Source organism: Coturnix japonica, chromosome 14 (assembly GCF_054131305.1).
Source record: "Coturnix japonica strain WE chromosome 14, WE-NBRP24, whole genome shotgun sequence".
NCBI classification, from domain to species: Eukaryota; Metazoa; Chordata; class Aves; order Galliformes; family Phasianidae; genus Coturnix; species Coturnix japonica.
Genome location: NC_140676.1, coordinates 15,070,057 through 15,097,498, shown reverse-complemented (window position 1 = coordinate 15,097,498; position 27,442 = coordinate 15,070,057). Strand labels below are relative to the sequence as shown.

The 27,442-nt window shown below is 43.0% G+C and overlaps 2 protein-coding genes across 13 annotated transcripts in view; one reads left to right on the top strand and one right to left on the bottom strand.

The window, feature by feature from the left end:
• TLN2 (talin 2) overlaps positions 1-15,096 on the bottom strand; it is a 175,478-nt gene extending 160,382 nt beyond the window's left edge. For 8 of the 11 annotated variants that reach the window (XM_085515763.1, XM_085515771.1, XM_085515764.1 and 5 more), the window contains exon 1: positions 14,667-14,818. The gene's annotated coding sequence lies outside the window, so the exon portion shown is untranslated. Of the gene's footprint in view, positions 1-14,666; positions 14,819-14,950 lie in introns of those variants that run through there. The other 3 variants (XM_085515765.1, XM_085515766.1, XM_085515770.1) reach the window with 3 other exon arrangements.
• A 725-nt stretch (positions 15,097-15,821) lies between these two features.
• The window catches only part of VPS13C (vacuolar protein sorting 13 homolog C), a 123,849-nt gene continuing 112,228 nt past the window's right edge, over positions 15,822-27,442 (top strand). The window contains exon 1 of one of the 2 annotated variants that reach the window (XM_085515761.1): positions 15,822-16,584. The gene's annotated coding sequence lies outside the window, so the exon portion shown is untranslated. The remainder of the gene's footprint in view (positions 16,585-27,442) is intronic. The other variant, XM_085515760.1, reaches the window with a different exon arrangement.

Sequence of the window (27,442 nt, the reverse complement as noted above, 5' to 3'; positions counted from 1 at the left end):
TGATACCAGTTCTAGAAATGTGATGCTGCATAACCTGAACCCAGCTGAAGGGTCATAAGTACACTTCATCTCCACAGCTATCTATGCCCTAAGAAGCAGAACACTTCAATGAAGAGGAACAGATTTCCTGGGGGATTCAGTTGTTCTCATTTAGCACTGCCTTAGTCCCATCCTTCACTTTACCCGGCTATATCCAAGGTTGTCAGAAGGCCCACAGTGCTAACCCAGCCTTTATACCTTTAATGAGGAAATACTCAAGCAAGCATGATCCAGAGAAAGCAAGAAATAGCTCCAGGTAGTGCTTTATCAGATACAGTCATCATTCAAGCCTACAGTCAACAAAGAAGTTCAAAGTTAGGCTACTCCTTTCACTGTTGTCAACTGTACTGGAAAAGGTGAACTCACATGCATGGTACTGCACGTTACAATGAGTTTTTCCTGTCAAAGGTTTGTACAAATCTGCCTATCAGATTTCACCATCACAGTTTCAGATCACAATTAGTGTTAAATTCATACTCCTAGCAATGAAGAGCATTTATGGAACCTTCTGCAGAAGGTAGATGGCAGAGGCTTCTCTCTTCCTTTAAACAAATCATGATTCTCATTTCCTCCCAAAATTCACTCATTTCACCCATTTCAGCTCAAGCCTTCTACACTATAAGATTTAATGTAATGAAAGTGGATTCATGAATAATTTATGTAAGAGATTTCAGATAACTTATTGCAATGCTTACAGAAGGCTTCAGGACTCATGTGGAAAGGAAAAAAAAATGTTTTCTTATTACATTGGATATGACGGCTGCCTCTACTTTCTACATTTGTAACCAAGCATAATTCTCCACAACTGAGATAGTATGCTATTTCTCAGCTGTAGAAGTATAACCAGAGAAAATATATTCCTTCCATATTGGTAGCTAGAGGAGCTACATAAAGCGTACAGTAGCAAAAAAATTCACCATCCCATCATAAAGAACCGGATACCAAGTGTTCCCAATGTTGCCATAACTCAAATTTTTTAAAGTAGTTCAAATGTGACTGAAAATTGGATTTTTCACATCTTATCAAGATGTCCTCTCATAGCTAAAGGAGCACTGTACGTGCAGGTTCCCTGTAAACGTATGAACCTATCATCTAGTCTCAGATACTATCAGTGCCAAAGGTCTTCATCAGCATCAGTTTTAGCACAGGTAATTACACAGCACAGACCTTCATGAACACAAGGAAACAGCGCGGCTTACAACAAAACTGGGAACGCTGAGCTGCTCTGGAATGACAGCAGGCTTTGTCCTCCTCCCAGCTCTCATTTAAGCCTTTACTCTCCATAAATGCCGCAGATACAACTACTGCAGCCTACTCCATTTAGCTGCAATAAATAAAGGCTTTGTTTCCAAGTCTGAAGAACAGAAAGAAGGCCCACCCCACACATTTGTGCAAGCAAACTGGAATGCAGCAGCATAAAGGTCTTCAACTATTAGTGGCTACACATTTACAAAATACAAATTTGTTATTAACTTGTCAAAGCTGAAGACTTAATGCGTTACCCTTTTTCCACCCTCAATAGTACTGTATATACCACAAACATACAAACAGCATATAACAGATACTTTTAGTCTACTTGACTGTCAGATAATTGCTCACATATTCAAATGCTCATTGAGACCAGCAACTTCCACTGCGCAGCAAAGAATCACAAAAACATGAATACTTCAACGGTTGCATTGTACCTTTTCCCCCCACCTTATTCTGATTACACCTTTAGATCTAAAGATTATAGTCGTGTTTCCTCTGGCCATTTCAGAACTCCCACTAAAACTTCCCCAAGAAATGTTGTTCTGCAACAAGCGTAACTGAAAAAGGTGATACTTCAAATCTGAGACACACACCTTCCGTAAGCATGGTAGGCATATGACTGCAGTACTCCAAATGACAGGGAGTGACTGCTGTTATTAACACCAGCTGTATATCCTAGACATTTTTAAGGGAAATTCCCAAATATATGGTCTGGAGAAGTACAGTTTCAACTTTTACAGAAGACCGTATTCAAATATATTTAATCAAAGAGGAGATAATAATGACTCCTGACCTTTTCTTATTTTCCACAGACAAGATACATACGTGCAGGGGTTCTTGAATAACTTTAAAATGTAAGATGCTTTCTTGGGAAGATGAAGAGAAAATATTACGGGGGAGAGAAAAGAACTGGTTAAGGAGAAGTATGAAGAGAGATTAGTTTCATTTAGCAAATAACAGTTGGGATGTGGCAAATGAAAGTGACAGTTATGGCTTAATGGGAAACATCTATGTAAACAGGAGCTGTAGTTAACAGAGAAGACGTTGGTATTAAGAGAATATTTTGGATCTCAATCTTTGTGCTGAAGGCTATGAGGGCGACTCAAGTTTCTGTAATCCTTTTTGAAAACAAAGGCTGCTATTCAACCAAAAACCCCTATGTTTAATATTTCAGTCATCTCAAAGTTTTTGACCAATAGCTGTCTTTGTTAAAAAGTCCATAACCACAGGACAGAACTCGTAGCAATGCAGCCTCATTCGTCTGTTTCCTTGCATTCCAAGTATTCAGATCCGATGACAAATCAGATGAGCAGACTCTGGTCCACACCTCCATCTTCTATTGGTGACCTGTGTCAAGGAGGGAAGCTCCCCTAGGTGGGCATTTTCAGCAAAGGAAGGGGAGAAGGCAGAGGAACCAAAGGTACTATGTGTAATCATCCTAATCCAAAGCCCTGGACTAAGTACTAGGACTGCTTGCCTGTCACTGCCTGATACTGGGACCAAGCCCACCAACAGCTCCAAACAGATATCAAACATTTCAAAATAAGCTGCATTGCTGCTTCCATGGCTTTACCAGTGGGTACAACAGCTGTTCTCACATTTGGCACCATAATCCCTGCCCATTACTTCTCTTTAGGACAAGCAGAAAACAAACAAACAAACAAAAAAACTTGTGCTGTTACACAGATCTAAAAAAAAAAAAAATACAGCGTAACCATCATGAAAAACAGCATTCTATTGGTGATACTCTAAAAATATCCAGAAATTGAGTTCAATACACTATTTAACATGATAGCATAGAAAGAATTAAGATTTAAGCCTACTAAACAGATGGAATCACCTCTCCAACAGAAGATAGTTTTCAACACCGGTAACTGAAATAACATTGTAATTTTGATCAAGAGATGAGCACTGAAACCAGTGATGAAACAAGAAACATATCCAAAGGACTGAGTTATTAGTTGCTGCAGCAGTTTAAGCTCCAGCATTTTGAATGAAAATGCATATACAACAAAAGTCCAACTCTGTTAAATTACAAAATCTCAAATGTCTAAGAGAGAAGTACAATATAATGACCAAAAAGATGGAGAGATGGAGCACAAGTGAAGGAGATGCTGTGCAAAAACAATTGCTGCTCACAATGACCTGGTTGTGCCAGTCATGGAGAGGCTGAATCGGGCAAATCTGATTTCACGTTCTCTGAAAAGACTAAAAGGACAGAGAAGGACTGACAAGAGTCTACTCACAGCTCATCTTTTTCAGGTTAATTCTAATTTCTCTCACAGTTTTACTACCTTGATTTGGGAAATGATGAACAAGTACTCGAGTCAGATTAGTTTCATTATCCTTTCAGTTCAGCAAGAAACCCGGCTTAACCACATTTCCCTTTCAACAACCAAATCACACCATGCACAGATTTCTGGCATACCACTAATTTTGCTGCATTACCCACCTAATCTAGTACAAAACACTTTACACTGCAATACAGGACTCGTGCTTTTCATTCTGTCCACCGGAAATGACTGACCTAGGATTCATATTGCAATGGCACTGTTTTCAAGATCAAACATCAAAAGTGTTTTAAGTAACCAACTGCTTCCAACAAACTAACACTTCAATCACTGCAAAATCCAGGGTATAAGCATCATGATCAGAAAATGGCATGTAAGGGGAGTGCTAGTAACCACCAGCTCATGGCTCAAAGTATACTGGCTTTGGAGTACAGCTTGTGGAGGGCAGGGAGGCACAGCCCACTGGAAAACAGAGTTTGAATATGAAAGCCACGAATGGAGGGGGGGAGTTGCAGGGGAATCCCCTTCTTTCTCACTTCTATTTATAACTGATGGCAAGTAAGGTCATTTCCAATTTAACACTCAGTTATCAAAGCAGTTCTGCTGGAGAGGGAGAAAGTAACAAGTTACATGTATTTCAAACAAAATGCCTCAAGGCAGCAAGTGGTAAACTTCATAAGCTAAGAACTTGTCACGTTATTCATAAACTTCATAGGACAAATGACACTATCTACAAGACAGTAGTGATCAAGTCAGTACTTAGGGTTCTGCGTGTCATTTATTTTAATGTCAAATGCAATGAACTCTAAAGAATCTGGCATGGAAATGAGGAGTAAAGAAGTAAAACTAACACTAGTTTCCTTATCAGCAGTAAAAAAGAATACATTCTTCATTGGTTGGGCTTATTTGAAACTTGTTAGACTTCAAGTGTCCTTTAGAAAGCAGGCTTCAGTAGATGGAAACATTCTTTCAATGGGAGTCTCCGGCCCAACCTAAAAAAGGAGCACAAGATTAAATACATCTTGATTTCTGCCAAGGTGGGACGTGGGACTCCAAACCAGACAGTAAACAAGTCTCATCCCTAAACGTGGTAAGAATTTATAGCAACTTCTCTACATGATTCAATACCTGCCTGTCCACAAATAAAATCCTTACCCTTACACAGAACATAATGAACTGAGAAGAAAATTGTATTAGTGACAATTACTTTGTCTGTGCTGCTTGGCAATAAGCATTTCTCGCTAGCACTTGGAATGACTGAGTTACTTATTGCAAACCACATTCAACCAAAACCACAAGGACTGATTTCAGTATCAGCACCAAGCAATTGAAACCCATTCCCTAGAAAGCACAACTAAGGGAGAAACAAAAAGGAGCAGGTACCCACGCTGTGAGAGGTCAACTCACAAAAGAACACTGCTTTTTATGGCGCTCAGGTGCTCCAAGCTTGCTGACTGGACAGTGACATTTTGTGGGTTTTCCCAGCAGCATTCATCTGAAGTCTCAAACTGTCACCTAGTTATAGAGACACAGTCACCAGGGGTCTGACTGCAGTAGCATTAGCTCTTTCCAAAGCAGGATTGTAACTTCAGTTGTGCTCACTGTACATGCAGGCACTCATTTTCCATGGAATAACCCCTCTGCTTTCACAAGCTGCACTTCAGCATGAACCTACTACATATTTCAGCAGTGCTGAACAGTTTGGGAAGGTAGAAGAAATAAAAAAGAGAGAAAAAACATACATACACATTTACACTAAATACATGAACTCCACAAATAGCAGAAGCATGTATTTAAGAACAAAAAGTTAAATGCTAAAATCCAAAAGATGTATGTTTGAATGTAGGGATGAGCAGTAACAAATAATTACTGACCACCAATCAACTTTTATCTTCAGTATATACCAGATAGTAGTTATCTATCCAAAACCAGGCTCCTCGTATTCCAGGCAGAAGTCAAGATCAGCAAAATCTTGTATTTTTCTCCTTTTTGCCACTAAAGAAAAGCAACAAACTCAGAAGCACACACTTAACTGTTCCTCTTAACTAAGTTTAAACTGAAGTAGAAAGATACAAAATCCTAAACAAGTAGAAAGCAAACCAGAAGCTAAAAATCTCATTGTAGGTTATTGAGTGAAAGGGACATTAATGCTCAGGAAGCTGGAAGAAACTTGTAGTAACACATCACTACAAGATGAGATCAGTTTTGTGTATATATGTAATTAAAAATATATATCCCCAGGTAAAATGGCCCAAATACACTTCTAACCTTTCCTGAACTGCTGGCTATCAAGACAAAATACCATTAGGTGTGTAACTTAGCTCAGTATCACCAGGTCTGATTTTTAACATTCCCTGTTAGCAGTGGTAATTCACTCATGAAGGTCAAAAGCTGCACTTTCCCTATCAAAAATAACCAAATTTGTCATTTTACAGCATTCCAGTAAAATAAATTTTTGAACAAATGGTTTTCATATTATCATGCCAACACATTTCAAGCCTATAAAAGGAAACACTTCACATACTTTACATATAACACCAGTGTTTAATACAATAGTCATGTTCACCTATACTGTTTGTTTAGCTTTCTAAACAGTAGTTTCATAAAAATATGTTGCTGTATTTGAATTATAATCTTGTCATTTGCTATTCAGCGATGCTCTGAACAGCACTGGATTCTAAGTGCCATCTGAAAAGGAAACAGAATCCCTACTACAGTAAGATCAGGCTTGGCATTTGTTGAATAAGCTTAAAGTAACACCTACCATCAGTAAATCCTGGTGGGGAACATCTGGAAACAACTGGTTTTTTTATGCAATGATGTGAAAATATTAAGTTTCCTAAGAAAAGATACACCTCTACAGATTAAGAAGAGTTAATTAACATTGATGGGTAAAATCTGCTCTCAAGGCCTCTCTCGTCATCAGAGCACAGCAATTCAGACCTGTTATTATCCTTCAGTGAATACATAAAGGGTAAAGGAAATACAAGTTTAAGAAAGCTACAGACTCAAGGTATGGGTCAATATCTGCCTTCAGAGTCAGTATTTCAGATCCAGAGTTGATATTTGGGCTTAGGAACTAAGTTTGCTATGGCACAAATAATTACTTCTCACTCAACTACCAAAGTCTCTGCCCTCACCTGAGACAGAGCAAACACATACCCTGTGGTGCTCCTAAGAAGGGAAAAATCATCACCACTCAGCCAACACTACATATCCAATGCAAGGAAAAAACTCTTCCCTCTAGAGTCTCAACTTCTACTGTGCTACACAACCCCTACTGTCCTGCACATATGGAGACCCCAGCTCTGATCCCCCCAAAATTCCCAGTACCCACAGATTGGCTACAGGCCATAAGAGAATTAAGTGTCATGTGGCAGGATAACTTGGCTCTAGACAACCAACCCTGCTTTTGAATGAGAACATGGAAACAAGTGATGCCAGTAACTCACTGATACAGGATGTGATACTTATACATAATTATACATAAGGGTTTACTACAAAAAAAACAGTGCCAGAACACAATTCGCTTGTGAACGCTTCAGCAGCATATGCACAAATAATAGCCCTCACCTCCAACTTGTAATAACCATACTGGAACATTCAAATCAATACCACAGCTTTGCTATCCAACCATTATCTACTTTTTAATAAAGTTACTTTGCAACATCCTGTATCTTAACACAAACTTCAGCAGCTGTTCTGTGTGCACACACGTGCATCTATGTGAAATTACTTTCCGAGCAGACCCTCCCCTAGTAAAGCTGGAGCTCTTACAATTCTAAGCCACTTGGAGATCCCTTAAATATGAATCACTACAATTTCCAGCGGCAAATTCCCCACAAGCACAAGGCCTTTACTCATTGCCAGAGGCACAGAAGATAAAACCTCAGTTGCACAGCTTGTCCCCAGCACCTCCATTCATCTGCCATGCAAAGCAGTGCCCACCTATGCTTCCTGCTATTCAGCCCTGTCCCAAAAGGGTTAGGTCTTAATAGAATAAGCCTAAAGATAAATGGCACAAATAAAAGCAAGATAAGCTACATTGGAGATGCTTCCTACAAAGGAATTTAACCCTAAAAGAAAAAAAAAAAAAACAAAAACACCACCTAACTGTAAACTACATAGAAATAAATGTTGGTACCATATAGTCAGAGCTTCCCAAGGTCTGTTTCTATACAGAGATGGGTGCCTACTGTACCTTGCCGTGCTAGTACAAAGACTACTTCAAAGGTAGTGACACTACTTTATGTTAAATAATAAGGTACACCTTGAGCAAGAAGTTTTAATCAAGAGTTTAGTCAAGAAGAGATCAGTCTGTATCAACCTACTGTAAGTCATCGGTCTTTACAAAGCTGTAACTACAGGTAAAAAAACCCACTTCTCATTTTTCCTTTTATCCATGTAATTTCTGTGCTTGTTCTACATTTTCCCTTTGGTTTTCAGAAGTTCCCCGTAAACAACTGAAAAAGAAACCTGTTTAGCCTTCCCTTCTACTACAGGTCTGTTATCTACAATCCCACCTTGTTTCTGTATCCTCTTCAGGGGCTGAAATTGTATTTCATTCCTGACAACCCACACAACAACTACAGAAAGCCGAGCTGTACACGGAGATACACTTTTTGGGTGGGTACTAAAACAGTATTGGAGCCTGATAGCAGATGTTTTGTAGGTACTTGAAATTTATCTTTAAAGGAAGCTCTGTAGCTTCAGGATGAAAACCGCACTGTAGTGGCTGCTAAACAAACTGAATAAGAATTGCTGTGGCTTCTTAGAAGTCCCAAAGGAAAGAAAACAAAGAAAAACCTAACTAAAAAAAGAAAAGAGAGCCTACAATCACTTAAGAATGCTTATTTCTACAAGTTTACCTGGCATGACCCGAGGCCACACTTCACAAAGGGCTGCCCATTAAACTTAGAATGTTGTCACAACACACAGAGGTCACATTACCAAACACTACCTTTTAAATACAGGAACGCAAGGTCAGCAAAGACAAGGAATTCCGAGCAGGGAAATGCACCAGTGAAGTTTAGGGCCCTCTGTAGCTGTGATCTCGCCCAACTCAGCTCCACTCTGGCCACAAGAAGTGCTGCTATACACTTCATGAACAGATACTAGAGAGGACATATAGTTATGCACAGTCTGAATCCTGAACACATCAAATCAACACCTGAGCAAACAGACTTCAAATCCCCCACCCTGCCCCGCTTTGACCATCTGCAGTTGAATGCAAACACCACCACCACTCATGGCCTCACAGGTAGCTTCCCAGTTCCCAGGTGAGGAAACTGGTTACATAACACTTACACAGATCTAGTTCACACAGTAAGACAAAAATAAAAACAGGGCTTCATTGTTCAGGTGTAGTGCATGCAGAGCAAGGAGGTCAGCACCCAAAATTAAAGATTAAAGTGAAGAAATTAACAACAAGCAAGAGATCTTACCTAACTGCAAGACAGCAAAACCCAGAAACTCAGATGGGCTATGGCATGTTATTACCGTACCGTCAGCAGTATAAATGCCTCATAGAGCCAAGGAAGACAAGATAACAGACAACCACGAATGGTAAACAGGTCTCTCTAAAGACAAAACATCACTCACCAATACAGTACATGTTAACCCATCTGAACTAACCCCATACATGACCCTATCCTCTACATACAACAGCCTCAGATAAGGCCCATTAGACTTTGCAGTTCTCCTTCTCTCCTCTCAATACCTGAATTTACAGTATTTAACTTGTAGTCTGGGCTGTCCAGTATCACACACAAAATTTAGCTAACCTCTTTCTTCACCGGTTTCAGCCTTCTCTTCAGTTATGCTTCTCTGGCCCCCTTCTTCTGAATTTAGATCTGGTTAGAATCTTACTGCAGCTGAACTCCTTTAGGGTCTCTGCACCCTCACCAAATGAACGTAACATTTCCCAGGTGTACTATAAACATCACAACAAAACGATCTCATTTTCCATAGCCTCTGCCCTTTAGAATGAAGCTGGGCGTTTCACTCTCCCTCCCTGTAATGTTGCCTTCAGAGATATCTTAAATTAGGAAGCTTGCTACTGATTCCTTCTGCCTGCCCCTGCATTCCTACTGTGCAGCAGCAGTGACTACTTGATCCCTTCCTCAGACAGCTCAGATACCTCTTGCTGATGGGAGATGTGTCTTTATACTGTGAACTTAATTAATACAAGATGTTTTCTAGTCAAAAATAGGAAGATTACAAGGAATTGCAGAACTTGCAGGCTACAGAGAACTGCAGCATCCAAGTACTGATTCCTGATCTCATTTATTTATATGTTCATTTACAACCTTGCTCATGAATTTAGATTATTTCCTATAACTTCAATGTTTTTATCTTGTGTAAATTATTGTTTCAGTTCTATACCACGATCACATTCCTACTGCTGCTGTTCCTATTAGATTACTATAGGTCTTTTCTTCATCTGGGACTATCAACTGCCAGAAATTCACTGCCTGCCTTTGATGCTTTCTTTTCTCTTTTTTCTCTTTCCCTCTGGCAATGTCCATCTTGCTGTTTCCCCTTAAGCAGAATTTGGCTTATTTTAATTGGACAGTCAGAGGTACCTGCCACCAGTGCCCTTAAGGTCAATTGATGTACTCACTGGTACACATTTAAGCCTGATTTTTATCACCAATAAGTTTTCCAAACTGCTTCATGCTTATGTATTTTATCTACATTCAAACCCTACAGAGAAAAACAACACAGCTTTCCCACCTCTGCCAACAGCTAAATTCCACCTGAAACAAAGGGAAATTCACCTTCTTACAGATACCAGCTCCCAAAAAAGGTAAGAAATCTGTCAACACACATACATGCACTGAGAGAAGCACTGTGCAGCACAGAAGGCCCTCCTACACTGAAGACAACCCTATTGTGTAACAGGCTCTCACATCACTCAGCAGGAATACCCTACAGTAACAAATGCCTCTGTCTCAGCTGTTAAAAATGTAAATTGTTATTCACCTTGAAAAACTAAATGGCCCATGTAATACCATTGATTCTTTATCATCTTAACTGTTATTTGCTGTGATTTAGATAAGTGAGACCCTCCTGGCTTCTTCCTGTGTTAAACGTCACTTTTCTATGGAAATAAAATCTCGATCTCGCAGTAGCTGCCAAATAGAAAGACACATGGTCCATTTACCATCCCTGCAACTCACATTGCTTCCTGCTGCCCAAACACAGAAAGCTGAGCTACCTACTGAGAATGCCAGCGAGGCAGTTCCAAGTGCCAGGCTGACCCACCCTGGCAGAAATTCAACTGGTTGCTGCCAAGAAAAGGGACTCCAAGTAAGAAGCCAACATCATAGTACTGTACAGATATTTTAAGATACCATAGTATTGTATGATCACCCTCACTCTGCAAAGACAGTCAGTGTGTTTTCTGGTTAAAAACAAACAACAAAAAAGAAGCACTGGAGCTTTGAGAATTGAGGGGGTGGATCTCTGGGGATGGAATCCCAGCTTGCAGCTGGAAGTGGAAAACATCAAAATGTTATCACAATTGCTTCAAGTATGCAAGCTAATTCAAACCCAATTCCAAGATAAGCATGTGTGCACACAGCACACCCAGGGAAACAGCTCTGACAGCCATGAGATGGGTTTTCAGCAGCATTAGCAGGGACAGCAATCTAGAACGTTCACTGTTCACAGATACAAGTTTGGCACCAAATGTAACCACAGGCTCATCGCCACCACCTCACTCCCAAGCCTCACTCTAAAGGCATCTGCTTATTACAGCCAGAGATGGAACAACACAATTCTCTCATCCTCGACCAGACCCAGGACTGCAGCACCATGTGGGCTGGCCTTGCAGGTCTTGGGCTGCCAGTGGCTTGGGCACCTTTCAACATATCCAGATTTTTCCCTTTTATTTCTTTCCCCAATTCTTATTTTTTTTTCCTGAGAAAGGAGTATAGTATTAAATGACAGCATTAAAGACAGCTTAAAAGCAACACAATGTTCATACTCATCAAACCTCTTGCACAGAGTTGCAATGGCTGAGACTATTATGCGTTGCATAGCTCTGTACTCAGGAGCCGAGTTAGTCCAAAAAAACAAACAAAACTCTTCTGTCTCATTTACATTTCCCTGCCACTTAAAGTTCTTCAATTTACTCCACATTCTTATCACTGTGTGTGGTCAAAACGAAAATTCCAGAAGCAAAACCCTGCATTCCCCTCCAAGTACAAACAGACAGGGCTATCTGAAGCCATGTCCAGCCATACAGCAGTAACATTTGTTCCAACTGACATACTGTAACCCAGAAATAAAATCTAAGATGCAAAACACCGCACACTGGGACCGCCTCCCTCCATTTCCAACAACACACACAACTGCTCTGTTTGCTGTTCTCAATTTGCATCAGCACTCTATTGTCTGCAGAAACATGTATAAACAGACTTGCCAAATCTTGACAGGATTCATGAGCAGAGGAAAAAAGAAAAAAGAACTGAATACAGAGCTCTCACACATTTCTCCCTTTGCTAATTATATTCCAGCGCAAATGCAGCATCAGGATAAGAACTTCTTCATGAGAAATGGCATTTATTTAAACACGTCAGGACTTCTACATAGCTGGCAATTTCTTCAACACTCCAGGAGAAACAAGGAGCTGAGAGCTGCTCCCAGCAGTGGCTCTGGTACCTTAATGCTAACACAACAGATTGGAATGATGCTTCAGTGCGAGTCCTTCCCAACTCAGGATATTCCATGCTTCAGCAAACGGCGCTGCCCGCACTTTATCACAAACGTCCAACACTGCTATCACAGCAGCCATCTGACACTGAAACGCCACAATAAAGGATGGAGGTGGCTGCCTGTGCTGCTGTTGAGCTGTGATGACCAATTAAGAACTGGCATTCTTTGGAAGCTGCCCAGATCTTGCATTTGCACAGATTTTATAGCTATATATTGGACAGGTAAGCATACAGATTAACACAATCCGAACATTAATGCTTCAGATCATCCTTGCCATGCTGAGTCAACTTTTTGCAGGAACCATATCAAACAAGAGAAAGCTTTCACAGCAAAAACTAAGCATCAGGAAGATTATGCGGATCTAGGGATGCCACAGCCAGATACATCACTCAAGCCCACATCTCTGCCTCCAAAAATAAAGATACAACAAAAAATAAAGAAACAAGTAGACTGCAGTGCTGTTTTATACTATTCAGTTGTATTTTTAACTACAAGTGCCTTTTCTAATCTAAGCAGAATTCAGTGATTAAATGCGTTGGCATATGATGAAAGAAGTCTGAGTAAATCTGCATAGCAAACCAAGCTCAGAGTTCAAGTACTTAATTCTTTGCAGTCCAAACGCAAATTCATCTTTCCCAGTGTCTTCTACTCCCAACCAACTACGCACCCATCACAGACTCCAAAAATCCTCTCACCCTCTGAGGCACTACTATGTCCAATGGCAACATTTCAAATCAACTTAAATTAAGCTGTACCACATTCCATTACATGATATCACACAACAGATGTTATGCCCCAAACACACAGGACAATTATGCAGAAGTATCCCATGGAAAGTGCCACTATTCAGATGATAAAACGAACGGGTATCCCATTAAAAACAGCCATATTCTTCATCAAGTTTTACACAGAGATTCAGAACTTAAATACTGACCACGTTTGTCACAGTAACCCAGACACTCCGACTGAAAACCAGAAACAAGTGCTCTTATCTTACTTCGGCTCAGTGATTTTGCCTCCAACAGATAAGCTGGAAGAAAAATTCAGCTCTTCAGCAGTTAAAGGAGCTGTTGTGAAGTTCATGTGCAACACACTTCCCAGAGGAAAGTTTCCCTAGTTCTGTGGTAACCTTCAATCTCAAGGCCTTAAAAATTTCATAGTTTGAAGGATAGGGGGGGAAGTAGTTCAGACAGCTCCATTCACTGCTAACCCAGCTAACAGCTGCACTGATTGAAGAACCTCTGACTGTTACCTCAAATGCAAAAGCTTTCCACATCCTGCCATTTGTAAGGTATTCCTACCTAACACTGAAGCTTTCACTTGTACTTCGAACATACACATGGCCATACAACTGAAAATAAACGTTGTTTTACTTAAACAAGAGCAATCTGATAGACCTGTTGTGTGTTTGTATTTAATCACACAGACATTTTCCGTAGCTAACGGGCTGTCTCAACCACACAGACCTCCCGATGCCCTGCAGTACCGCGCCGTGCTTTCAAACTTTGAGCCGGCTTGAAACTTAACAGGCTCAGAGTTGGCTCTAAGACACAGGTCTGTAACACAAGCTTTTAAACAAGCTGGAGTTTTTGAATGAACGTTCCCATTATCTTCTCAAACAGACACAACGCAGCGACAGGGTTTTAACACACAACAAACCACGCGGAGCAAACCAAGCGAACAGAAGCGCTACAGGGGCGTGTGGAGGGCGGCAACGGGGCAGCGACCCCCGGGGCACGCAGGACCGCAGCCCACGGTTCGGGCCGGTGGGGCAGGAGCCGGGCCGAGCGCGCCCCCTGCTTCCCTGCCCACGGGAAGCCCCGCGGGAGCGGCCCCCGCCCCGCCCCGGCCTAATGGACCGGGCACGTGCACATCGCGGCTGAACCGCGACGGACACGGGCGCGTACACTCGAGGTACGGGCGTCCTTGGGAGGTCGCCGCTTCGCCCCGCGTTGAGAGGATTTTCCTCCATCGCGGCGCATGGAAACAGGCGGCTCCGCGCGTCCACCCGCCGCCCGGTACGGGGGGCTGCGCCTCCCTCTGGGGGGATCCCGAAGGAGCCGGGTTTCCCTCGCGCCCCGTCCCGCTCCCGGCGAGGTGAAGGCGAGACGGAGCCGCTCGCTCCCTCCCGTTGCTCGGCTCTGCCGCCGGCCGCGTCGCTCCAACTTGTTGGGCGGGCGGCGTTCCGCGGGGCGCGCGGCTCCCACCGGCACCGCAGCGCCGAGACGCGGAGCCGGGAGCTGCCGAGCTGCCGCACGCTCGGGGCGGCCCCGCAATCAGCCCGGCACCGAGCCCTCCCCTCCCCTCCCCTCTCCGCGGCTCTGCGCGCAGCGGTCAGGACGGGGGGTCCAACAGGGCTCCTACCGACAAGGGCGTTACTGCAGCATCGCCTCTCCTCTCCTCGCCCCGCTGCCGCTCGGCTCCTTCCTCCTTTCCTTCCTTCCTTCCTCCCCTCCTTCCCCCCGCTCCCGCCGGCTCCGCAGCCGCCGCCGCTGCGGACTCCAGCGCAGACCCCCGCCGGGAGGACAGGAAGCGCGTCATCACTCCGGGACCGCTCCGCCGCCCTCCGCCCGGCTCTGGGCGCGGGCAGTGTGTGCGGCTCGTCCTCCCGGCCCCACGGAGCGGCTGTCCCTCCGCCGAGCCCGTACCTGGGCGTGAGGCGGCGGCTGAGCGCGGCCCTCGCTGAGGAGATGCGGCGGCGGCGCCTCTCGCGCGTGTCTGCCCGTGTCCGCGGTTGCGGGGGGCGGCCGGCGGCTCCTGAAGGAGAACGAGAAGGGCCGGGAGATCTGTGCACGTCCTGCCGCCGGAAGGGAAAAAAAAAAAGGAAAAAAAAAAAAAGCAACGAGTAGCGAGGACCGAACCGGGCCGGGGGAGGCGGCCGAACCGCTGCTCCCCTCAGGGGCCGTGAGGCGCCTCCCGAGCCGCGGGAGCACTGAGGTACCTCAGCGACCTCCACTGCTGTGCCGATAGTCACCGCACCGACGCACCTGGACTGACAGGAGAAAGGGGACGGCTTTGCACATTAAGCCCCTTATGTGAAATATCTCCATACGGATGAGGCCTCTCAGCCCAGCTGTCGTGTAAAATCACACACCCAAGTAACGGAACGCGGCGCAGCTGGAGCACAGCGTCACACCTGTCTGCTACCAAAGCGAAGAGCCACGACAGCCAGCAGCTGTTGGGCCTCCAGATGAAACTGAGCTGCTCGGGGTATGAGCTGAACTGTTTAGCTCAGTTTTAGGTGTGCATGCAGGGCCTCTGCTGTGTGCTGAGAGCAACAGCCCAGATAGATTGTAAATCACTGTCTCAGAACGAGTCCATTAAAATGCAGCACAAGTCGCACCCAAGCATGTAAATTAGGGTGTGTGTGTATGGCTATGTCAATGAACATATGCATTTCCACTGTGCTGTGGCGGATTGAGAAAACTGACAGTGATAAAATAATCTTCCATTTTAAAAATGAGTGTTCTGCCACTTAGCAAGATACTAAGGCACCTCCATGGAAATGACGTCACCTACAGGGCTCAGGAAGCACGATTCCTGCAGGCAAAAATAAGTAACAGCACTAACCAAACCAGCAGCTAGCAGAGGCTGGGGGCTAAAACATCAGAGCAAGAACTGCATGAGAAGGCTTAGAAAGATGAAGAGGAATAACTAAAAAACAATGGCATTTATATGGAGTCAGACTCATTCTTGATGAGTTGGCAAACATCATCACTGTCATTAAACATCAGTAGGCAATAACAACAGCCCTGGTTGCACTGGAAGCCTATCAGTGCTCTGAGCATCCTCACCTGGGCCTCCATCCACATGGCGCCAGGGCTCCATATCAGCTCACCATTAGGGATGCAATGGCTGTAGAGCCCAGCTTACAGAGCTTTCTGTTTCTGCCTTACAGCAAGTGTGTTGCTGTACTGATATCATTTGATTTTTTGTTTTTTTTGGCTTGAATTTGGCTTTCTGTCTAATGTTTGCTCAGCTCTTCTCCCTGTGATGTTGTAGGGTGGGCTCTGACTGGTGAGAACTGTGTTCTGTTGGATGTTGTATGAGAACTGTTGAGCCCTGGCTTGAACCACTGATTGAGCACCTGTGGAAAGGACCCCACTCAGCACAGGAACACAGGTGAAGGTAATTCAGCTGTGTAACTGGAAGGGGTGATGTCTGGCTGCACCTCTCCTAGACCCCATTGAAAGACTGATTGCCTCAATGTGGGAATGGTCTCTTTTTGGACATCTCTCTGGTGGAGGTGTTTCCCTTGCATATCTGGAATCTTCTGATACAGGTAAGCAAATAATCTTCCCTTTGTTTATAGCACCTTTCTATCATGCTGATCCTTCTGTCACTGTGTCTCTGGTGAAACATCTTTCCCCTTGTACTGGTCTGTCCAATTGCTACAGATGTGGCTCTGTTCTCTAGGAAGTAGCTGGCACTCAGTGTTCCAGTAGGTACTTGAAACATGTGCGTGTTTTGTTATTTTAATATTCCTCTGATAAAAGTCCTAATTTGCTAAGATATTAATCAAGTGTAGAATAAAATGACTGTTATTTCTTTCAAGACCTTCCTACTGAACTCTGTAGTACTCTAGAGTGTGATAGATGGAGTAGCACCTTAGTAGTTTGCTTCTCGTACTCTGTAGGTGTCAGCAGGTGAAGGTATTGCTGATTATTTTTAAGTGTTATTGTGAAGAACACTCTGAAGAGCACACGAAGGTGACTGTGCAAATGCCTTCAAAGGAATGTGAAGTGTTCATTATAACATCTCTGCTAGTCATTAATGGCACAGCTACTAATAAGGTAGCTTGAAAGTAGCCTTAAAAAAAAAGTGACTTTTGAGATCCTGCTATTATAAGGTGCATAGGTTATTGGAGACTGCTGTAGCATTATCTCCTGCCCTAGTGATTTTAGCTCCACGTTGCAGGTATTGATGTTTCACCAGCTATGGCCGAAGGCTTCTTTGAGCATTGCTTCATGGATGATTTTCAAACCCTGGGACAGCCCTTCCTATGTTTTTTATGTTTTATTTGTCCCTTCATTTAGGGCAAAACAACAAGAAAAGCACTGAGTGAAAAAAAATATACAGCCACTTCTGAATTAGAGAAGGCATTTACGGAGTTAATATTCTTAGGAAGGAATACTGAAGGCCAAGACTGCAGAAAATAGAGAACACATTTTGGTACCTAATCTAAGGGGAAGAGCAGCTTCAGAGGCTCAAAAAGCATGAAGAATAGGATTGTTATTCAGCTCTGGTTCCCACAGAAAATGTCAGTCCCAATGAAGTTAATGGGACACAGATTTGGCAACGTGTGAGGTCAGGAGACTGAGAGCAAAGCTTGTCCCCTCTGAGTTGTATCCTGCGTAGTGCTCAGACTGTAAGGGTCGCAAATGGGTGCCCCAGCAGTCTGCCTGTCCTTATGCACAGCATCTGTATCATTAGAGAAACAAATGGCACAGCAGTGGTATGCCCTGTTATGCTGTCCCTTAAAGGGCCTTTTGTTTGTGAGCTCCGTAAGGCTTCTGACAAATACGCTTTAGCATCAGTGTTTGTGGCTGAGCTATGTTCTGATCTGATGAACACTTCCAGGTTTTCAGAACTGTTGTGGGAAGAGCTGGAGAGCATGTGCTGTGACTGCTGCCTGCAAACTCACATGCATCTAAGTGATAATTCTCAGTGTGAGCAGTGAATAATGATATTTGGGCTCCAGATACTCCGGAGAATAAATATACACACTTTGTGGTTGTTTTTAAAGGCACCAGCTACACAAGTGCTTATTTTTTCAGACTTCAGCCCTTTGCTTTTCTTTCCCATAGCCAAAGGTTGAGCATAACATTTGCTCTGGGAAGTACATCAGGAAACACCGTATGAGCTTTCAAAATAGGATTTAGTCTTCTGAACAGCTCGGGTACCCCACAGACCTAAATCAGATGCTACACATCTCATAATTCTTTGCAGTAGAATTATATTGAACTTCTTACTTCGTCTGAAATTCATACTATGCTGCAACTAGTGTTTGTTTTTCCAATTGCTTGTGATGCTGGTAAAGCACTGGAGTGATGCCGTGTATTTTAGGGAACTGATGGCTATTTCCATGGCTCTCCAGGTGTCACAGTATGTTAGGCTTGCTGCTGTTTTTTTTTTTGCTGTATTTCTTTAAGTGTGGTGATTCAGTGTTTTGGAAAGATCTTCACCTTAAAATGAGAGATGTTGTTAGCACTCTTTCTTCAAATGAATCACTCGCATAACAAGCGCTATAATGTACACAACTGTTTCCTTTCCCTTTTACAATCTCCTTCAATGACTGGCAACATCTGCACCTCATTTTTCTCATGTGGTTTCATTGTTTGGGATTACTGATTATTTGTTATGATTTATAACTGCAAAATTCTTTGATGCTTTAAAACAATGGAACGCTCTTGGAGATACTTAAATGAATCCAACAAATGCATTGTCTGAGTCTGTGTGATACCAAAGGAGAGAGCTACAGCTGACACAGGAATATTTCCCACTGGAAGCTTGCCAAAGAAAAATTGGCAGCAGTCACAGTATTTTTTTATTGTGAATCTCCTATAATTTTTATGCTTAATAAAGCACTAACATCTGGACCCACAGGGCAAACTCTGTGTGTACAAACAGCATAGCAAAATGAATATTGATTTGCAGACCTCTTAGTCAAGCAGGAAAACATCTCAGGATGCTGGCTTTGGGGCCACACACTGCTCTTAGCATGACTATGGGTTCATGTGGAACTGAAGTGTTAGGTAAGTTTTATTTCCTGCAGCTCCCATTCAGTTCTTTATGGCCGCACAGGGATTCCCGTGGCATGGCACTAGGCTTCTGCTGGCACTTGGCACGGCTGCAATTTACAGATCTCCACAAGGAATGAAATCATGGGAAAATGGAGCTGTGCTGAGGGTGAAGCGCAGGGCAGAGCACAGGAAGACCACCAGCATATGTCGGCTGATGGGCTGTTGCCTATGTTTGTTCTTCTGTCCCTTCTCCATTCTCTATTTCTGTTTCTTTCCCTCATTCCTCACTGGCTGTGTAGTGATTGGAGGGAATACTTGCACGGAGCTCTGAGTATGGGCTGATGGGCTTCTACATTCTGTAGAGGCTTTTCCACAATGAGAAGGGAATTGTGCTGAATGCTTACTGCTGTGGTATCAGGTTGCGGGCCTTAATAGCTCTACCCAAATAGTGAGGAAATCTTGTTTGCTTCTATATCTCCAGATCTCCTTTCTTACCATTCCCTTTTTTTATGCAAGGCAAACCCTAAGACCTCAAGCAAGAGGTACAAGAGGCTAGATAGTCTTTTTATTTATTTTTTTTATTTTTTTCCCGTAGTGATATGCATTGTCTGTATATGAATATTGGTTGTGGATTAGCTTGTACAAAGGCCACATGGGAAAGAAAAGAGCTATTCCTGACACTAAGTGGGAAAGTATCATTATACATTATGTGTGCAGAGCATATCACATGGATAAATGTGCAGTCTTTGTCTTTCAGTTCTGAGCAAGTAACCTCTACCTGTGTGTTCTCTGAGCATAACAGGATGACCAGTATTTAGTATTTCATTGGTATTTTGATCTTCTGCTATTTTCCTTTCTGCACGTGCACTGAATGGATACTTGTGTACTTGCTTCTGCTTCTTTCTAACCTGAGACATCTACTCTTATTGATGCATGCTCAACCAGGGTTTTAAAGTTAACATTTGCAATCAAGTAATTAATCATTTTTGAATACCAATTTCATACATAATCAGCTTTGCACCCATAGGAATAGCATATTAGAACTCCCCTCAGTAAAATGATAAACTCACTCTTCATATGAAATCACTGACAGCACATAATTATTACGAAATATAAATTAGATGGGAATAATATTATAAAAATAGAACAGTGCATCTTGTGTTCCTCACACACTCTTCTTTTGGGTTGCTTCTTCAGAAGTAAGCTGCCTTTTCTGTGATTTTTGCCAATAAACTTCTTGACTGTTGTGGTCTCCTGTTAAATCAGTCATGATTTAAGAGCAGTTTGTTGTTAATGAGAGCTATACTTCTGGCGAGCCTCAGGTCTGTGGGAAACAGAAGGGTAGTTGTGAGACTCCCTTGATTCTATGCTTAGCTGTAAGACACCTTTGTGTTCTTCTCAGGGCATTTTGGTTACATTCAGGGCCTGGTTGCATTCAGATGTCTGTACCTCTTGCTGGACAGGCAGAGCTGGCATTGATCCTTCTCCCACTCTCACTGTTTTAAACACTTGTCCCTTATATCCCTTCAGGAAGTTTCGCTGCCAACCCTGTCCCAGACATGAAGCCCATTCTCCAGCTATTAGTCCCCAGAGGGGCAGTTTCTACTCCCCTTCTGTGTTTCGTGTAATACAAGTGAAGTGGGGTGCCATGAGGTATTCAGTGTGTGCAGATGTAACTGTGCATTAGAACAAGGCTAGACATTCCTAATCTTTTCTTCATTTTGAATATCTTGTGGTGAAGAAGTTGATTAAATCTACTAATTGTAATCAGGAATTGTGTGTTTGGCAGTTCTCCCTTACTCCGTAATCAGCTTTACCACTTCTGCCAAGCCACCCCTTCCTTTCCAGTGCTGACGGAGCTTTGTGGAGTTGGACCTGACATGCTTTTTCCAATGGCTGAAAACAGACACATGGAATCCTTTTTGCAGTTGTCTTCACTTCTGAGGTAGTATGCTTTTCTTTGATCACACTTACTTCTTCTAGGGCAGATTTTACTGTTTCAGAGCAGCCTTGCATTCCTTCCAGAATGGGCGCATTGTATCATGTGCTTGCTGCCCTCATATTGGAGGAAGAGGAGATTAGAGGACAGCAAAAGTGTCAGCTGAGCAAGTTCTGTGTAGTTAAATCCCCAGTGCTTTCATTACTTGAATAGATCACATAGAAATGCTGATACTTATTTCACCCTCAGCTCTTAAGAAGAGCAGAAGAGTGCTATGACACTTGATGCTCATAAGTATGCATGCTGTGGGGTCATTAAGGTATCATCAACCTTCCCTAATTTTGAAGCAGGAGCTCACATTTTCCCGGGGCATGTGCTCGAGCAGGAACTTGGCACAAACTTCAGCCCTTATGTATCGTTCTGTACCCCGTGCTGTGTATATCTGGCTTCATACTTTGTATTTTTCCTACTCCTTTTGCTACAATTGACCAACTTCTGTGCAACTGTGTGTATATGCCTACCCTCCTATATTTATTAGAAATGGGATTAGTAGTGTTGACCTCAGCAGCCTGGGTGGAGGGTTTTTGAACATTGTGCTCTATATGTAAGATTTAAAATCCAGGTGGGATGGAGCCTGGCACATACTGGATATAAAGATGCACTGAATTTTGTATTCAGCTTGCAGGCAAGACTCTTTGACTTGTAAATATTACTTCATCTCATCAGATATCTGTCGGTAGAAGGCACAGGCAGAGTTGTTTAGTATTTTTATTGTTGAGTGTGGTTAATCTGTTGGTGCTTGGCAGAGTTAGCTCTAGGCACAGGCAAAGAAGGCTGCAATGGGGATGCCAAGATGGGTATTGGCACAGCACTAGCAGCCAGGCTGGCTGCTGAAGCCAGGAGGGAGGATGAGAATGAATAAAACAGCAGCTACTTCTGGAAAACAGGGTGCACACAGGCCTCTCATCCTAGTCACTTGCCTGTGACAGGAGCAGCTATATCCAAGTTATATCCAATAACCTACATTCTTCATCCTCAGGCAGGAAGCTTTGTTTATGCTGATAAGAAGTCTGAAGCTGGCTCTGGTCATCAGCTGGCATTTACTGAGCCTTCCAAGTTCTGTGCAATCGTTCACTAGCAGTTTTATGCAAATCTGATCTTATTAAACAACAACAACAAAAAAAAGACAACGGTTAAAGTGAAGCTGTTACATTATTATGGTAGATGCAGAAGTCTTGGAAGTATTTGGAACTACATAGAATGAAACAAAAAATATCAGTAAAACAACAGAGGGGAAAACCTGGTTGTGCCAGCAGAGCAGCAGTTTGAATGCTTATAAAGTCTGAAGACAGAAGAAGTGGTGAGATGGAGAAATAGAGGAGAACTTTGTCCAAGTGGTAGAGAAAGCTCTTGCATAAGTTGTGAGGCTTTGTGAAAGGACCTGGGAGCAGCCAATTCTCAATCATGGGAGGAAATGCAGGATAAAGATGATCTATGAATAATCTCATTAAGAAGTGTTTTTACTTTTCCACAGTTCCATCCAGAAAGAACTGCAATAATGTCTACAATTGTTGCTGAACCCAGTGAATAAGTTTCTCCAGTGGCTCACATCCAACCACTTCTGTCTTCCAGGCTTACTTTGATGGAATATTCTTTGCTTGTGCAGAAGTGTGGTCTCCCTCTTGGCCCCAGACTGGCCGGAGATCGGGATTTCTCTGCAGGAGTCCAGTCTGCAGATTCTTCCTAATGTTTAAATACAACAAAGGTTCACAAACCAAGTTTATTTGCACAGTTTCAGATGGAGCCACCTCTACAGAGTCCTAAAATTGATGAATTTGGATAGAATGATGGTATGCAGAAGGGAAGTCTTTGTCACTATTGCTCTTTGGATAATTATTGCTCTTTGGAGAATGACACAAATGCCACATGTGTTCCATGCTCATTGTCAGATAACTAATCCATGTAATTAAATATGTACTGAATTGATCTGTGGGTTACAGTTCTATGAGCTACGCTTACATGTATTCCCTTCCACATTTTCAGTAACTATTGGCATCTTTATGTCCTTCTTTTGCCGCTTGTTTCTTTCCATTGTCTTTTTTCTACGGTTTGAATAAGGCATTATGTCCATTTATTCCCTTTTTCGGTGCCCAGATTTAGCAGAATAAAGACTGAATATCTGGAATAGTATTGTGATTGAGCTGTTAGTGTGGCAATAACAAAAAAGTAAGATCAACTAGGCTGATACAACGGCAACCCTTTTCATGTTTGAAAAAGCATTTCAACAGCTAAGGAGCATTTTCCTAGATGCAGTTCTTATCTGATAGGCCCTTGTTTTTAGAAATCAGCATGATTTGCTTATCTGTACTCAGTATCTGTGAAATCTATTCCTCATAGGTGCATTATACACCTGGGGATGTTGGTAGTGCAAATGTGTTGGATTCTTTGGGGAAGGAGAGGTTATTAGGCTTTGCCATGGCTTGCTTGAGAGCCTTGTATCTTTGCTTTCTGAACAAGAAAGTACATCATGAAGTGGTGATGCAGAGCCCCGTTTTTCTGGCTAAGAGGGAGCTTTAAGGTATTTCTGCGCCAGGGTCATAACATAAGTCAGATATTATCATACTGCCTGACAGGCTTCAGCTCACTCTCTTCAGGGAAGTGCTTAATGAATCTTACAAATGGATGGTGCTGTGCTGAAGCAATAGCTACTTTGTTGGATTGATTAGCTGTTAGTGCACATATTTTGAGAGTGCCAGGGACTGCAACCCATGTGATGCTGTGTGCTGCTGGGTGTGCCAGGACCACTTTACATCATCAGGCAGTTGCAGTATTACGACAAGCGTTACATTTACCAGCACTGCCTGGTACCCATTCTGCCTTAGGAATGGTTTCAGCATTATGGTTTCAGCCTGCTTTGGCAGGGGGGTTGGACTCGATCTCTAGAGGTCCCTTCCAACCCCTACAATTCTGTGATTATTTCAATAGAGTATAATTGCCAAACCAGAGTTACCATGCAGATTAGAAGCGCAGCTTGTGCATGAGTGTTTGGTAGCCCTCAATTACTTAATTCAGTTTTATTCTAAAACTAATTTACTCTAATGGTTCTACATGAATTTTAGATTTTATTCATTTATGGTCATAAAAATGAAGTGGATAAATGTTTCTCAACTACACGGGGGAAGGAGCAGACTTTGTGCTGCACTTTCTCTTAGCTGAAAGCTCCCCAGAGCTGAGACTTCCAGCTTTTGGGAACTAATAGTAGCAACACGGGACTGGGAAATGTACCTTTTCATGTTGTCTCAGTGCTCTCACATTGAGGCATTACTCAGAAACTGGAGATTGGTTCTGAAGTAAGAAAACAACACTCCTCAGGAAGCAAGGAATACATACAGTCCTCATCTGAGTGTTTTAATGAGTGCCAGCAAATTGAGTGATGTGCAGCAAGGGCTCAACCCAGGAGGTAGCCTGGCTCATTAAGCAAGGGATTGCTACTTCTTCTTTTGTTGTAAAGTAGGTAGCGTGCTTTCCTATGGCCATCTTAGATGATGCAGTGCTTCATTCTCCATCCCATGGAACAGGTTGTACATCAGGGCTTCAATGTGACTTGCTTTTTGATTACTCAAAAATAAGAAGTAAAAAAGTGCATCTGAACACCCCTTCCCTCCACTTATGGGCAGGACATGGCACCATAGTAGAGTAAGAGGCTTTGATAGAGACAGCCCCTTTCAATCCCTTCCCAAGTCACCAGAGGCTATGTGTGCAAGCACAGAGCTGTGTGATGAGATGCTGAAGGTTGTGCTGTTGGCTTACCAAGAGAGCCAAGGTATAGCTGCTGGGAACCTTGTGGCTTTTCATACTTCCCAGTCAGTGGTTGGAATTAGCACTAACTTATTAGTATGTGGTATCACTTCAGTAAGCAATGATGGTTCAGTAACTGATGGGACTCAGAGCTAAAGGAGATTGTGTGAGGTTTGCCTCTGTTTGGAGGCAGATGGTGTTTTGGGCATGGCATGCAGCTGAAACCAACATATGTTTTGCTGTAGGCCTTAGGGATGGCTGTGCTGCTGATAAGGGGCTAAACTGGCAAAGGCATGCAGCTTCCTGAGAACGCAGGTAGATATCTAGCAGGATGTAAGAGCACCTGAGCTACGAATGCAGGGTACATCCTAGATGCTCTCTAAAACCTCAAGTCAATCACACATCTGCCTACATCCTTAAATGCACTTGCCACTTTGGCACTATACAGTTGCTTTATGTCTTGCCTCCTTGACAGTAAGCATATGCACCTCTCGTCATGGCCTAAACCATGTGTCCAACCTGCTAGTTTTATGTTTTTGTTGTTCTCTTTTATTATTTTTTTTATGCTGAAATAAAAAAAGTCTTATTACTTGCATATGTTAACCATAATATATATTTTACATGTGGCCCAAGACTCTTCCTCTTCGCTCAATGTGGCTTAGGCAAGACTAAAGTTTGGACACCCGTGGAAACTTTTCTGAAGCAGAACAGAAATTGCAGCCAGGGATCAAACCTCCACTCCATGCTGCTGTGGCGGGGAGGCCCCAGCAGTGTGGCACAGGTGCAGCCTGTCACAAGGTGCTGTGCAGGGTGGAAGTGCTCTGAGGGTGCATCTGTGGCTGGAGCTGTGCAGTGGTGGAGAGTGCTGGGTAAGAGGACCATGAAATGGTTATGGTTCGAAAAAGCAAAACTACTAGACCAGGGGGTGGGGGAAAGAAAGGGAGAGCAAGGCATTAGATTATCTAGGCATTAGTCACTGTGGAGGGAGTTACAACTTTATAGTTTTGTGAGGAAATTTATTCTGCCTCAGAAAACTTGGCTACAGTGAAGCGGTGCCTACCAGCCTAAATTCAAAATCCTTTCCTGGCACCCCGTCAGATTTTGCAGATGTTTCTTGTGTGCTTAGACACTGCTCCTGCCCAGCAATTCAATGAGGTATGTTTTCTTCCACCCAGCACTGAAGTACAGCCACTTTGAGAAGCAGTGATGCTGACTGACCATTTGGACTTGATTTTTAATTGCAGAGTCTTTGAGGGGAAAGCAGTCACTAAAAATAACTCCAAGCAAAGTAAGGCGAGTTTTGTTTATACCTGTTAGAGAGAACCCTGTCAACAGTGATCAGATTTTTTTATGCAGCCTTCACACCAATGTAAACTGGATTCTGCTACCTGTAGCCCAGCTTATGCATTTCAAGCAAGCCTGCATATTCATAGAATCCACTGATCCAGCCTATTCGGATCCCTCTGCAGATGAACACTTTCCCCAGCTGGGTGTTATCTGCAAACTTACTGGGAGTGCACTCATCCAGATTGTCAATAAGGTATTAAATAGGATGGGCCCCAATACTGGCCCCTGGGGAACAACACTTGAAACTGGTTGCCAGCTGGATTTAACTCCGTTCATCACTGCTCTCAGGGCTTTGCTGAAGTCTAGATAGGCTTATGTCCACAGCCTTACCCTCATCCACCAGGTGAGTCACTCAGTCATAGAAGGAGATGAGGTTGGTCAGGTAGGGGTTTGTACCATTATATCCTGCAAAGCATTAAAGCATCTGCCATCCTTTACACCAAATTTCCAAAATTTGAGACTAACAGCTGTTCTAGCGTGAACAAAAAAAAATTGTATCTAGCAGCTGGTACCATGTGTGTATGTCTAATCTAGTCCAGCCATCTACTATTTGGTTGCCAAACAATGAAGAACTGAATCGTAATTCAGGTGAAGAAGGGGGAGCGAAGAGAATGAGAAACTGGAAGTTTTGCCTCAGGGAATTACCACGTTTATAGGTGAGCGTAACCTGCATAGCTAGGAGCAGCAAGGTGCATTCTTGTTCTTGCTTGAAATGTTTGTTTGTCTGTTTTGACTACTTAACTCTCTAGAGGAACCGTCTGTGTTGTCAAGCTTACTGGTGACATACTTGCATGTCCACTGCAGGGTTCAGTGAAAGTAAACCTGACTGATGGACTGTCTGTAACAGTGACATGGAGCTTATAGTCCAGAGATTGTAAAGCAGTGACATGTATGGTGAGGGAGCTTACACTGCACACAGTGAATCCTCCACATGCTCCTGCTCATACCTGCACTTAGAAGGAGCAGTGGAGCAAGCATATGTTTTCATCTGTGCAGTCCTGATGGTAACCCATCTCAACTCTGTGAGTAGAATGTTTCTATGCAGATTTCCCTTGGCCCCTGTCCAGGAAGTATCGTTTATTTGGATTTCTGATTACCAAAATATTCTGCTTATTCCCTCAAACAAAGAAAGCCTTTGTTTGAAACATCCTGTGGGGGAGGATTTTGACAAGGATGGAGAAATTAGTGCTCCTCTAAGACAAGAGAGAAAGAACTGTTGTCCACAGGGATGAACTAAAAGAAACAGGAGGAAATTCAGAGCTGAAAAATGCGTAGTCTTGCAATTAGGAGAAAGAACAAAACCCTCCACGATG